The sequence below is a fragment of the Nyctereutes procyonoides genome, unplaced genomic scaffold, assembly GCF_905146905.1.
Source record: "Nyctereutes procyonoides isolate TBG_1078 unplaced genomic scaffold, NYPRO_anot_genome, whole genome shotgun sequence".
Classification (NCBI taxonomy): domain Eukaryota; kingdom Metazoa; phylum Chordata; class Mammalia; order Carnivora; family Canidae; genus Nyctereutes; species Nyctereutes procyonoides.
The window spans coordinates 16199305-16212651 of NW_026575034.1; the positions used below are offsets into that span (position 1 = coordinate 16199305).

Below are 13347 nucleotides of genomic sequence, written 5' to 3' on the forward strand. Positions count from 1 at the left end.
GAGATGGGGTCACCACAGTGCCGGAAACAGAGTCAGGACAGGACATTTGGACTCCTGGGTGCCTCTCCTGCTTCAGCCAGGGTCTGTGCCCTCAGCCTTCATTGGACAAGTCACTTTCTACCTCCTCTGAGAGCCTCAGTTTCTCCATCTGCTAAGCAGGGGGAAGACTTCTTCCATGATAGATGTTGAGGATTAATAACCTAATTTATTCCTTACAGGCTCTAGAGTCATCTGGTGTTTCTGTTAATAAGTCATTTTAACCCAATTAGTTGCATTTTTATGAACAATTATTTTTTTTCTATAAATTAGTATTTAAAGTATCTCCATCTTCTAGGGCTAACAAGTCATTACACCCGACACAGAAGTCTGTCTTGACTTCTCTCTTTGTTACAGAAGATGTTCCTTTAAGGTTCAGTTAGAATTTTTATTACTCCTAATTATTAAAAGTGTGGGCACGTACCACAGCTGAGAAAATCTCATTAACTTTTGTGAGTCCCCCCTCCCCCAATGCCTTCTTTCCCCCTCTTTCTCCTTATTTTTAAATTTTTCTTAAAGCTACAAACTGCAGTGAGCTTATATCTGGTGTTTTCAGGGAAGATCTTGCTGCTTGGTTTGAAGGCTGTGTTCTCTTAGGGAGACAAGTTTAGTTCCATAGACATTTATTGAGCACCTGATATATACTGTATAATTGAGTATGGTTTTCCCTGGCCCATGGGGAACTTGGCTGAGCTCTAGGGATGAAAGAGCAGCAGAGGATCTAAAAGGGGCTAGAAGAGTATATATTCATTTAAAGGATATTTACTGGGCAGCCCGGGTGGCTCAGCTGTTTAGCACTGCCTTCAGCCCAGGGCGTAATCCTGGAGTCCCAGGATCCAGTCCCATGTCAGGCTCCCTGCCTGGAGCCTGCTTCTCCCTCTGCCTGTGTCTCTGCCTCTCTCTCTCTGTGTCTCATGAATAAATAAATAAAATATTTAAAAAAATAAAAAAAGGATATTTACTGAGCACTTCTTATGGGCCAGCACAGTCTAGGCACAGAGACAGAGCAGTAAACAAAACAGACATCTTTGCCCTCACAGAGCTTACATTCTAGATGGGCAGGGACCCATAATATACAAAACAAAAATGTCAAATATGTAGCATGTTAGATGGCAGCAAATGCTATGAAGAAATAGAAAGTTGGAGAAGGAAATTGAGACTCTTGGAATAGGAAGAGGGATTGGATTTTTAGCAAAGTAGTTGGAAAAGACTTTACTAAAAAGGTGAAATGTGAGCAAACATCCAGAAGAGATGAGGAAGCGAGCCATTTGGATACCTGGGGGGAATGTTCAAGGTAAGGGACTAGCAGGTACAAAGGTCCTGAGGTAGAAGTGTGCTTAGCATGTTTGAAAAAGGAGGCCTGTGCAGCTGGAACAGAGTGAGCAAGAAGGCGGTAGTTGGAGATGAGGTCAGCGGGGCCACAGGAAGCAGATCAAGTGGTTCTCAAACTTGGCTGCACATTCAACTCATAGGGAGCTTTAGAATAATCTTGATGCCAGGCCCATACCCTAGACCAATCAGATAAGAGTTTCCAGAGGTGGCCCTCTGTAGCTGCATTATTCAGAGCTCTCAGGTGCTGCCCAGGATGAGGGCTTGGTAGGCTGCTGCACAGGTGTGGCTTTTACCATATGAGATGGGGACCCAGGGGAAGCCCTGGAGCAGACTGGCAATATGCTCTGTCATTTTCAAAGGCCCCATCTGCTGTGTTGAGAGCAGGCTGACAGGGCCGGGGTTGGGGGTTGGGGGTTGGGGGACCCATTAGGAGGCTTCTGCCTATCAGGGTGAGAGGCGGTGGTGGTTTGGACCATGATGGCAGTCAGTAGAGGTGTTGGGTTGGGGTTGGCTTCTGAGAATATTCCAAAGGTGACTCTCCCTGGGAGTGTTTCAGAGACTGTGCCTGGCCAGAACCTAGAGGCTCTGGAAAAAGTGTCCTCAAGAGGCAGTGGGACCCCCAGGACTTCTGCAGGGGCCTTGGCCTGGATCTTGCCCAGCACAGGAGCTGCAGACCTCACAATCAGCTCTGATATAAAACTCAGACCTAGTTCAATGCTTGTTTATTCCAAATTAAAGGGGAAATAAGGAGTCTAAGGAAAGGATGGATCTTCTAGACTGCAACGTGACTATCACGATGACTGGTATTTACACAGAGCTTGACCTGTGGAGAACAGCCTTCCCAGTGGACCACAGCGACTGCCAGCAGCAGAGGTAGGGAAGGAACTGGTGTGTTCTCCTCATTCAGAGTTAAGGAAACTGAGGAACAGAAAGAGTAAGTGTTGTGTCTGAGGTCACACAGCTGGATAAGTAGCTGAGCGAAGACTCGACCCCTTGTCTCCCAAGGCCAAATCCCGGCCTTTGATGGTAGCTGTCTTGTTAAGAGCCAACTGACTCCTGAGCCCCTTAACCCTTCATTGAGAGGTATGCCCCGTCACTGTTTCTTGCTACTTCCCCAGGAGAGAAACAGGAAAGTGGAGGGTTGAGGGGACAGAGATCACGAGGCCTTTCTCAGAAGGACAGGCCTTCCTTCAAGCACATTTTGGAGGTAGCACGTTTTTTGGGGGGTGGGGGGGCAGTCCAACCCGGGCTTCCTGAGTTTGCTGAGAAAGAGTCTCCGAAGGACTCCAGAGAGGTCGAATTCTGAGCTGTAATCATGAGGGAAAGACCTTCCCTGTGCACAGAGCTACTGCTCATGGGGTTCCACGCCTCTCCTGTGGGGCAAGGTGACTTTCCATAGAAGAAGAAATGGAATCTCTGATACAAGGTAGGGCTGAGCCTTCTCAGTGAGCCCTCATCAGTGCTCTCTTGCAGTGGCTTTCAGGATGCAGTTTTTCTTTGCACGCGTGCTTGGAAAGCTCTCTCTAGCTCTACTTCAGATCCTGGGCCAGACACACGTCCAAGACGGGAGAGCTGCTGGGATCCACTCAAACCAAGAGTGTGCTTAGGTAACGCAGTGCCTCTCTTCGTTCATTTCCCTAAAAACATTCCTACCTTGTAACAAGGTCATTGCTTAGCTTATCCTGTTGAACTCGTTTTGGAAACATTTTTTCAACGTCTTTGCTATCATCTTATTCCAAATTACACTGGCAAACATTTATATAGCATGGGCCGTGTTTGCAGGGATGCGTTTGGCACTTTATTTCTATTAACTGTTTGACTCCTCGCAGTAACCTCGGAGGTGGTACTTGTCTGGGAAACGCACACTGTTCTTTACTCTCCTACTCACAATCCTTCAGGTGCCAGATGTGTGGGGTTTTTCCATACCAACCAATTCTGTGATGCTAGCCGGGTGCCCCACAATTCAATTCAGTTCTAGTCCTAGCTGCTGGCAGTCAGCATCGGTCCCACAGGTTGTGGGCTCAGGCCCATGACACTGCCCCCACTTCAGGGGCCAGTCCAAGGTCTCAGGTTAAGCAGCTGAGCTAAAACTCAGCTGTCCCCTGTGCTTCTCACCGACTAGCCATAAAGTGAGGTCCCCACGACCCATCCTTGAATTCAGTCATTTGCTAGCAATGGCACAGAACTCAGGGAAATACACTTAGCAGTTGATTATGAAGGATATGATACAGGACACAGATGAGCAGTGTGATGAGATATATAGGGTGAGGTCTGGGAGGATCCCAGGTACAGGAGCTTCTGTCCCCATGGACTTGGGGTACATCATCTTCCTGGTACGTGATGTGTTCGGCAACTTCTGAACCCCATGCTTTCAGGATCTGTATGGAGGCTTCATCATGTAAGCATGATGGATTATTAACTCACTTTTCAGAGGATTGAGTAGGGAGGGTAGGCTGAAAGTTCCAAACTTCCAATCATGGTTTGGTCTTTCTAGTGACCAGCCCTCATTCAGGGCCTACCAAGAATCACCTCATTAGATCAAAAGATGCTCCCATCATGCAGGAAATCCCAAGGGACTTAGGAGTTCGGTGTCAGACACTCCTTCACTTGGGAAATGACAAGGGATTTAGGATTTCCATGTCAGGAACTGGGGTCTAAGACCCAAATATATATATATATATATATTTCTTATTATTTGACAGTGTAATTATTCATTCCCATTTTACCAAAGAGAAAATTGAAGCATGGAGAGACCATAACATTTGCTCAAGGTCGCTAGTGGCATGACTGCGGTTGGAACCCAGATAGTCTGGCAATAGAATTTGTGTTTGTCACTGCCACCATGCTCACTGCCTGGAAGTGTCAATCTGTGACACTCTAATGGGATGGGGGCTGCTTTAACAGTATGTAGCACTGGGCCAATCCATTCATCTGAGTCGAGAAAGTCTTCTCTAAGTGCTGGAAAAATTGTCTTGGTGACTGAACCATTATCAAGGCAGAGAATGATGCCTTTGCTCCTGGTAATGTTGGGATAATATGGCAAGGTGGGTGGAGGTGGGGGGTAGCATCTGAAGAGGAAGCACTGTGCTAAACACAGTCTCTAGAAGCATCAGGCCAGGTGGATCTTGGTGGGATCCACTTGGCTTCAATCTCAGTGCCCTGGGGGATTTCTGCTCCTGGAGGTGTCCTTGGCTTTGCACTTTGCTCTTTGTGTTCTTGGGTTTGCTCTTCCAAGTTCTAAGCCTGACGTTATGCTTGGCTTCATTCCCTGAATGGAAAGTGGGTGTTCCGAGTCCTGCCCCAACCTCTCTTCCATCGTCTCTGGCTGGTCCCTTATTTTGTCTTCTTTCTTGGTGCTGAAAGATGTCATCTGACCCACTTTTGTCATCTGGTTGAAAGGACCATACTCTACTCAGTGCCTTATACACAGCAGAAGACATAACCAGAAGGAAAAAAGTCCATCCAGCCGGTTGCTAGGCTTTATTAATTTATTCATCCCACAAACATTTATTGAGCTTCAAGTGTGTGCCAGGCATCTAGTAAAGCACCAGAGAAACCTCAAGGAGTTTGCACTGTAGTAGGAATCCAGGTGGAAGGTGTTAGGAGAGCAGGGCGGGGGGATCAGAAAGCATGCTGACCATCTCCTGGCTTCCTGGTAGAGGAGCCACTCTCGCAGGTTTGTAGTAGGTCAGGGGTGGGAACTGGAAGTCCCACAGAAGCCCTGTTCTTCTGTGGCCTCTGCAGCAGGGAGACAGGACCAGAGAGGCATCTGCAAGGAGCCTCCTCTTACCAGTAATGATGCCCCCCCACCCCGGGGAAGGAAGGACATTGGAACTGGAAGTGCAACAGTTTTATTAGCCTCATTTGGGCTCTTTGGTTTGTGCAGAGAAAGGACAAATTTCCTCCAGGCTCTAGGACAATTGGCTCTGAGGGAAATAAAAATGTCATTCATTCTCCCCTCATTGTTATAACAAGTGCCATCCCGGTGAGAAGGCCCAGGAGAGACAGGAGATTGGTGTCTTCCTCTGGTGATCCTCCTGGGCCTCCCCCCACGAGGGGCCTTTGCCAGACCTGGACAGGCTTTTACCTTCTTGCCTTCTAGGTTGGAAAGATATGCAGGTCTCAGGATTGAAGGGGAGAAAAGCAGCAACTTACCCTGGCTGGACTTTGTCCATCCTTCACATCCCCAGCTGCAAACTCCAAACGTTCCTGTGGCTTTCTCTGGGTGCATGAGCACACAGAGTGCCCCAGTGTCCACCTTCCTCCTCCTTGTCTGTAGACTCCAAAATAACCTACCAGGGACAGAAAGACAAGGGGGAAAAATATAAGTGTTATTGGGATGTGGACTACATAGGCATATATGTTCATCAAAGCTTATCAAATTTACCTAAGATCTGTGGATTTTATTGCATGTAGATGGAACATCAATTTTTTTTAGAAGAAGGATATATATAAGAAAGAGGTCAGGGAAGTTTTTGCCTGCAGGATGGAGAGAGAGAATGGGGCAGCATCTTTGGGGGGGCCACTGAGAATATGGGCTATGATTGTAGGGAAGGAGGATCGTGATGGTGGGTCAAAGCCACTTACAACTCAGGGCTGGAAGGTACGGGCAGGGCCCCCACCCCAGTGACAGCAGGCCAAGCAAGTGGCATATGGGAGCCCATAGTTCCACAACAACAGGTGCACGCCTCACTCTTTTCTGCAGGAAGTGGCTGCTATTTCTGAACAGGAGCTGGGAAAATGTACGGGTTGAGTGCGGATCTAGTGGGCATTTGAGTGTGGGTAGGAGAAGGGAGCTCCGGGTGCCAAGCTTCAAGGCTTAAAGTTGCCATGGCAACTCTATGGCCTACCTCCAAGGTAGTTCAGGGCAGAGCCTCTGGCAGGTACTATTCCTCCCTCTTGCTGGTAGATCCCCAGAGGCTCCTGAGTCTGTCAGTAATGATGTCACCTTTCTTTCCAGTGTCCCCTGAGGTCCTTATCCCTCCCTGCCAGAGGATAGGGTGGACTGACTTCCGGGTTGACTGATGGGCTCAAGCTTGAGATCAAGACATGAGGGGATGACTACAGGGGGGTTAGACTATTTTCTGCAGCCCCAGGAGGGAACAACTGGGACAGATGCACATACACACACACACACACACACACACACACCCTATTCCTGAACTGGAGAGATCTTGTATGAATATCCAAGTAGAAAGGTCTGGGATGGGATTATAGCAGAGAGAGAACACAGCCTGGAGGCAGGGTCTCAGTCCCCCTAGGAGCAGGTTAGAGTCCATCCAAGGTGACTGTGAGTGTTTGCTGCCACCACTGGGGTGTGGTCACAGGTTGGCATGTATGGATTGGAGGGTTGGAGGGTTCTCACGGTGCAGGCTTTAGACACACATCTGAGGTCTCTGGACTTTGGCTTCGTGGGTGTATATAGTAGGCAGAGTAATGGTCTCTCACGAGCACCCATGTTCTAATCCCTAGAATTTATGACTATGGTCTGGTCCATGGCAAAGGAGAATTCAGGTTGCAGATAGAATTAAGGTTGTTCATCAGCTGATTTTAAAATAAAGGGATTATTCTGGATTATCTGGATGAGCCCAATGTAATCACAGGGCCCTTAAAAGTAGAAGAGAGAGGCAGAAAAGTCAGGGCCAGAGGGGATGGCAGTGTGACAGGGAAGGCAGCCATTGCTGGCCTTGAAGACGGAAAAGAACCATAAGCCAAGGCATGTGGGCAGCCTTGGGAAAAGGCAGGAAAACAGATTATCACCGGGAACCTCAAGAAAGGAAAGTCCTGCCAACACTGTGATTTTAGCCCTATGAGACCCGTGACAGACTTCTGACCTCTAGAACTATAAGATAATAAAAGTGTGTTGTTCTAACCCACCAAGTTTGTAATGTTTTCACATGGCAGCAATGTCAGCATTAGGAAACTCGCACAGTGTGCAGCTTGTTGCACAAGATCCCAAGCAGGCTAAAGTAGCTCTGTGCTTGGTTTCATGCACTCTTCTCACTGTGTTAAAATTTGGAATAATTGTGAATACCACCATCTTTTCCTTTTGCTGGGCTCCACAAATTATGTAGCTGGTCCTGGGGGACAAGGGGAATGGCTCTAGGTGGACAGCCGGGATCGTGATTGCTGGACCATGTGGGAGTTGCTACCCAAGGGCTAATGATTTTTATTAAGAGCGACCACTTGCTCACTTGCTGTGTGCCCAATGCTGTGCAGACTGCTTAAGGTGCATTTTTCTAATCTCTCGGAGGTAGTTTTTATTATTTCTATTTTATATAGGAGAATACCAAGTATTTGTCAAGTTAAGAAACTTACTCAGGTTCCCACAGGCCTATGTGGCAGAAACAGTATTCTTACCTGGGTCTTGTGTCTTTAGGACACTGCCTCAACACCCTCGCCCTCCCTGGCCCAGGTGACTTTATCTAGTTTGGGATCGGGGCTCTGTGGAGGTGACCCAGAGACCTGCGGAAGATGTGTCCTCCATGAGGGCAGCCCCAGAACAAAAGACGGTGATTCTGCTATTGCACTGAAAATGTTAACTACACACATTGGAAGGGAATACTCCTTTAGTAAAGCACCGTGGGCAAACTTTCTGATTTTTTTTTCAGATTCTTTTTTTTCTTTTCTTTTTTTTATTGGAGTTCAATTTGCCAACATATAGCATAAGATATTTGCAAATGACCTGTCAGATAAAGAGCTAGTTTCCAAGATCTATAAAGAACTTATGAAATTCAACAGCAAAGAAGCAAACAATCCAATCATGAAATGGGCAAAAGACATGAAGAGAAACCTCACAGAGGAAGACACAGACATGGCCAACATGCACATGAGAAAATGCTCTGCATCACTTGCCGTCAGGGAAATACAAATCAAAACCACAATGAGATCCCACCTCACACCAGTGAGAATGGGGAAAATTAACAAGCCAGGAAACAACAAATGCTGGAGAGGATGCGGAGAAAGGGGAAACGTTCTGATTCTTAATGTTAAGCTGGTTGTGGGCCAGTAGGATCATGTGGGCTGTTCTTAAAGGTAATAGAATCTTGAGCTATATTAATAGAAATATAAGGTCTTTAAAAGGGGAGGTGATAGTTTTGTCTGTTTTGCCACTCAGATGACAACTGCAGAATTGGATTTGAAGGGGTATGGAGGAGGAATATGGTCAGAGGAGAGCAAGACAAGAGAGAAAGTGGATAACATGATAGATGCGGTTTCTGCGTAGATGGTAGAGTGCTGTTACAAGCTGGTTGACCTCCAGCAAGTCCCCCAGCCTCCCTACACCTTGATTTTCCTGTGCACAGATTAGACGTGGTGATACAAAGGTTGAATTATAATATACAGAGGGCTCTTAGAGCACAGCCTGACACATGGTAGCTGCTACTTACTTTTTTCAATACTGGTATCATCTGGGCCTTTGATCTGTAAAAGAGATGGCCTGGGGGGACATGACCATGACTTGAACTACCTGAAGGGACTGCTGTGTGGACAAGGAGCCCCATGGGACAGGCCATCAGCTGCAGCAATAAGGTGAGAGGAGGAGAGGGATTTCTCCGCAGTCCCAGAGTTCTGGGCATCAGAGGCCAGAGCCAGTTCTGCTGGAGAGCAAAGATGCTCCATCCCACTTTTTTCTGACCCAAGGGTCCACTCTCCCCAACTGCACATTCTCCTTGCCAAGGGCCTGACCTGCTGGCCCACAAACTCGCCACCTGGAGACGCTCAGCCCCTTACGTGCCTTCTCCACCAGAGCCAGCTGGCTTGTTCCCTGGGGCTGCTGTCCATGGAGCCCCAGGGAGTCCATTAACCCTGGATTTCTAGTAAGATGTTTTAGGAACAAATGGTCTGTTTCCCTGCTTCCTGTTGGTTGTTTACATTTCAAACGACTCTCTTCCCTCTTGTCCTACTTCCAACCGACATTTGATATAGCAGGCCCTTTCTCTAAAAAGGTGTAATCACCTGAAAGATGTTTGTAGAGGGTCTCCCTCTGGGTGAAAGCTGCACACTTTGATGATCTCATCTGCTTGGGAGTTTACCTGTCTGGTTTCTTATCAGATGGGCCTATATCTCCTGCCTTGCAGACCACCGAAGCTTCCAGTTCTTAGGCGTCCACTTCTCTCCCCCAGGTGAGCCAGACGTGGTGTCTTGCCAGGTCCCTGAAGCCTCTGGATATCCCCACCCTGGCTCCATTTACCCCTCTGGCTTATCAGAGGATAAGAGAAACTGGATAACATGACAGACAGATGAAGTTTCTGCTTATAGAGCGATGTTTAGTGCCCGCTTGGGTGGCACACATACTAAAATTGGAATGACGAGATTAGCGTGGCCCCTGCACAAGGATGACACGTACAGAGCGATGTTTAAACCTTGGGTTGCAAGGCCACGTCTCTCATTTTCAAACTGGTTGACCTCCAGCAAGTTACTGAGGCTCTCGGACCTTTCTTGTAAGATAATTCGTTTCTGTTGTTTTAAGGCACCAGGTTTATAGTGATTTTTTTTTATGGCAACTACGTGAGTGTGAAGAAACCATACAGCACACAGTCAGCTCGGTGATTCCTGTTCTGTCGGGGCACGCTGGAATTCCCACCCACAGGGCTTTCATGGGCTTGAATTAGTTCTGCTGCTCATCATTCGAGTATTTATTCATTTGTTCGTTCAGCCAGACACCCAGTGATTCCGGAGTTTCAGGGATACCCGGTGAGTAAAGCAGATGTGCTCTTGACCTTGTGCAGTTTACCGTCTAGCGGACACACTGGCGTTTGTTAAATAGTCACATAAAAACACGGCGGGAAGGCAGGCACGTGGCATTGCAAGTAAAGCAAAGGAGGCTGTGAGAGTCTGATGAGGGATCCACTCCCGGCCCAGGAGCCACTCTGGGCCTCTCCCAACTATGTCTCATGTGCGTTCCACGAGCGAGGAACTGAGCTCCCTCAGCAGCTGTGGGGTGTGTGTGTGGGGGGGGATTCTTTGTGGGTTGATGTTCCTACACAGACACATCATCACACAATCGGAAGCCACGTGTTCAGGTGTGGAAGAGCAAAGCATAGCTCAGGACGTCCTGGGGCAGCTCGAGCCTGCATCCCCTGTGTCCAGTGGTGACTGTCTGCAACTCCAGCTCCCTGACCTGTCCTGTTCCAACCTCATCATTCCTGCTGCCCCAGACTCCTGCTTCCTGCCTTTCTTGAGCATCTCATGTTTGGCTCCCCGCCAACACACACACACACACACACACACACACACACACACACACACAAGAGAGAGAGAGAGGGCTAGATCGAGTCATTGGTTCTTCTTCAGTATTGCCAGATCTGGCTGTGCAGAGCTCTTGGGCTGGGCTGCCCTGCATGCTGATGGCCAGGCTGTTGATAGCTGCTTGGGGCTCAGGAATCAGCCTCTGGTCCCATCAGTGGGGGGCCAAATGATGAAGCCATAGGACAGAAGAGCCAGACATCTTTATACAAGGAGTCACTGGGATGTTTTATCCCAGCAGGAACGATGTGTCAGGAAGAGTTCCAGGCTTCGGAGCCCACAGTGCTTTATCCTATTTGCACACATCACAGACACATGACATCCTCTCCATCTTTCATCGGAGTTAGCAGCCTGGAGTGACTTCTGTTTTGGCTCCCACCCACCAGGTCTCTGGATTGTCACAACACCATTGTTTTTCCAGATACATCTCTGGGTGAGCGTGGAAAGGAAGATACAGACCCTGGTTTAGCAGGGATTATGAGTATAGGCTTTGGTGACAAATAAGCCCAGGTTTCAGCCCTGGAAAATAACTCACTATCTTAGCCCTGTTTTCATCATCTATAAGACAGAGATAATGATGTTTACCATATAGAATTGTCGGAAGGAATAAATAAACGGAGGAGGGGAGAATAAAAATATCCATACATCTCTTAGCATGGTTTATGGCAAATCATGAGCTCTCAGAAAATGGAAATGATTGCTATTATAATTTCCAAATATTCTACGCGGGATCCATGGGCAGTAGGGGTGGCAAGCACATGCAGTCTCGTAGCTATAGAGGTCGTGGAGATATAAAATATAAGTGAAAATCTTGATTATCCTCACCTTCAGTGAGAATCCCCACATTGCCCTCATTTTTGGGTTTCATTAAGTCCAGCAGACTAGATGCTAGCAAGCCTGGATCTAATCTGGAAAGGTCTAGAAGAAACCAGCAAGGTACCCACTTGAGGCCAGAGGAGGATCAAGTAAGTCCTGTGGGTGCAGGTAGGAGCAAGGAGGCTGGGGTGAGGACACTGATGGTCTCAAAGGGCCAAGAAGGCAGGATTGACCCCGGGGCCAGGCTGTGTCCCAGGGTTATGTTCTAGGTGGTTAGTGGTGTTCTTGATCCCTCGTGTGCTGACCATGGCTGCAGGGGAGGGCCTCTTGGGAGAAGCCTGGGAAGAAAGGGATTGGGGACACGCAGAGGAGTGGGTATCTGGTCGTGTCATCTTCTTGCTGCTTGGTCCAGGAAGGTCCCTGCTCCACTCTGAGCACCCTGGCATATTTGGATCAGGTTACCCCTTGCATTGGCAGATAGCCTCAGCTCACGTTCGACTTTGATCTTCATCCTGGAAGAGGTCTACCCCGGTCAAGGCAGCCTCCCCAGGAGTTATCACCCTGACAGACTGGGAGCTTGTAGATTGACCAAGGTCATGGGGAGGGAAGAGTCTGCTGATGCCACAGGGAGGCATCTGGCTGCTGCCCAGGGTGGTGCCCGGCCACCAGGAGCCAGGGTTGGCCTCACTTACTTGGCCATTGCTTCCCTGCCTCTCACAGGCCACACTGGCACTGAAGCTCTTGATATAAATGTGCTTTATAAGGAGATCAAAACAGTGTTGGGGAGCTCTGCTGAGATGCTTCTACATAGCTGCTCCCATCCCGCATTGCCTTCTGTGTGCAGAGATCGATAAAGTCGAGTTTATCATGACCATCAATTCCAGCTTATTAGACAGCCGTAGTACTCCCCTCTCAGAAATGCCTTGTTTTTATCTCTAGTGGAAAATGCCTCGACTTTGAACAAGAATAAAAGTAAAAAGGGAACTTTTATGGCTTAATTTTATAGGAGAATATGCCTCTTCTCAAAATGAGTAGGGAACTGGTCTGGTACAGTCAGGCTTTCTCCAGAAGCATCAATAGGGAAAGGCCTTTGTGGCTCCTCTGACTCTTATGTGCTCTGATCCTTCTCTGGGGAAGTGAGCAGGAAAGAGGGAAGGTGTAGGGGCCAGACCCTAGAGGACAGAAGTGTGGAGGGAGAGCATCTCGGTGGTGTGAACACAGACGCAAAGCTCTCAAGGGTAGGGGAGGGCAGTGCTGATAGATGGGCGAAGCAAGTGGCTGGACTCTGGAGCAGAAGTGCTGGGCTTGAGTCCAGAACAACTCCCTTCCATAGTGGTTCTTGAATGTGAACTAATTTTGAAAGCCTTGAGCTGCCCTGTGGCAGGCAGGCTTCTGCCCTGAGTTCAGTGTTCAGCAGGGACCGTGGTGAGTGTGACCAGCAGGTATGTGGGCATCTCGCCTGACACGCGGTTCTTCCTCCTTCTTTTTGCCTCCTTTCTCCAACAATGCAAGTTCTGGTTCAGTGTTGAGAAGAAAATATGAACCATGACTGTGTGTTGATGTGTGTGTGCTGGGAACTTTGAGAAGGTAGTACGAGTGTACTCAGCAGATGCTGACTGAATGCCTGCTGTTGGCCAGGCACTGTGCTCGGCTGTGAGCATGCAGCCGTGAGCAAGCCTTGTCCCCACCCTCAACCAGGCTAGGGACACTGGTGTACTCATTGGATGAGCAACTGTGCTGCTTTGCTGGGGACTCCCAGTGCTGAAATCAGGACATTTGGTCCCCTAGTGTAATCGTGATGACAGTAAGGGGAAGTTTCTTGTGGCAGTTGATGGTGGCAACCAGGTGCTGCGTGAGAGGGAAAGCTGTTTCTTTAATGAGATGTCTTCACCATGTGGGAGAGAGAAGATCCTGAGT

General features: G+C 48.3%; 1 protein-coding gene and 1 pseudogene across 2 annotated transcripts in view; both read left to right on the forward strand.

The window, feature by feature from the left end:
• Window positions 1-13347, forward strand: part of GALNT18 (polypeptide N-acetylgalactosaminyltransferase 18) — a 340729-nt gene that overhangs the window by 166726 nt on the left and 160656 nt on the right. The gene's annotated exons all lie outside the window — the stretch shown is intronic.
• LOC129505173 (U6 spliceosomal RNA) lies at window positions 9639-9738 on the forward strand (annotated as a pseudogene).